A 1,434-nucleotide genomic window follows, 5' to 3' on the forward strand; every position below is an offset into this window, starting at 1 on the left:
CCCACCGCTTTCTTTCATCTACACAATATTGATAATTTCATAGACAGGCTGCTTCAAGTCTTTCTGTTAGTGAGTCCTACGGCACCTTGCTGTGAAGGCACAACGATTATTTACCACCGTGTTGTGTGTAGAACCGGAAGCTAGATTACGCACCGAGTAACCTTGATAAATATATATATAATAACGCACCAAATCAGGTTTCTCGCGTGCAACTTTGCTAATTTTGGGACGCTGATTCCGAATATGAAATCAGTTTTTACCTACGATAATTATTTTTAAAATTTTGAGTCCTGAGTTTAGTTCTGAGCGGCGGCAAATTTTAAAGTAAATCTACATCACAGCGCGTCTCCCTCAAGTGTGACCGTGATCGCAGGGAAAATATCAAGCAGCGCTTGATTTCTCGACCGAGTCTTCAAACCATCGTTCAATCGTCCAAATTTAGTACAATTTTGTGGTTACACCTAACGATTTATCGTCCAATTTTTGTACAATTTATCGTAACGTGTAACCGGGTCTTCAGAGATCTAGTACAATATATGAACAAATGGCCTATGAAATGTTCCTACCTTACAGCCCTTGACGATCTCTTCCAAAGTAAGTAATGGAAGTTCAATGGAGCAGAGAATATATATATATATATAATAATAATAATGTCGCCCCCTTTCTGGAAATCTCATTGGCTGAAACAGCAGTAAAGCTGGCAACTAATTTCGCTATAAATCATATTATAGTTACAGACGCGGTGAATTTAAATTATCTCCCTCCCTCTGATAAACACGTGTCATGATAGGGGGTCAAGTACATTTATTGTCATGTTATGCAAAGAGCCTGCAAAGAGCTAAGGCGACGGGATTAGAGCATTAGCACAAAATATCTGTTCGCAACACAGTGCTTGCAACAGGTGACCCCTAATCTATGCTCTCCTCTATTGACTGTCTTCTCGGGCAGAAAGAGTGTGTGGGCTCACTGTTTGTCGATTTTTAACGCTCTTAATTGATATATTTTTTAACGTTTGGTTCATTTTTTTTTGGTTGTCTTTTTTGTGGGTTTTTAAAAAAAGAGTCTTGAAGTTTTTTTTGGGTTTTTTTTGTGAGAGATACAAGGCTTTGAACATCTTGCTATCACTGGAAAAATAGAAGGCAGACGAGGCAGGGGGCAGAACCAGAGCAACTTATTTAGAAAACATGAACAGATGGGTGTTGGGGAAACACCCGAATAACATTGGTTTTTGAGAGCATCAAAGCGAAGAAATGAATGGAGAACCATGCTCACCGATGTTTGTTCGATCAGATCTGACACTTTTTTGATGAAGAGATAAGACAGAGATAAATCCATTTCAAAGAAGGTGCACCCCTCGCTGTGAGGTTCCAAGGGGCTATCACATATTAGACACCATCCTCAGTTAAAAAACCCCCCGCACAAAACACACACACA

General features: G+C 39.6%; 1 protein-coding gene across 1 annotated transcript in view; it reads right to left on the bottom strand.

Annotated features, from left to right (window-relative positions):
* The window catches only part of LOC101861091 (acetylserotonin O-methyltransferase), a gene marked incomplete in the record, with an annotated part of 60,181 nt that overhangs the window by 16,433 nt on the left and 42,314 nt on the right, over positions 1-1,434 (bottom strand).

Source organism: Aplysia californica, unplaced genomic scaffold (genome assembly GCF_000002075.1).
Source record: "Aplysia californica isolate F4 #8 unplaced genomic scaffold, AplCal3.0 scaffold00011, whole genome shotgun sequence".
Classification (NCBI taxonomy): Eukaryota; Metazoa; Mollusca; class Gastropoda; order Aplysiida; family Aplysiidae; genus Aplysia; species Aplysia californica.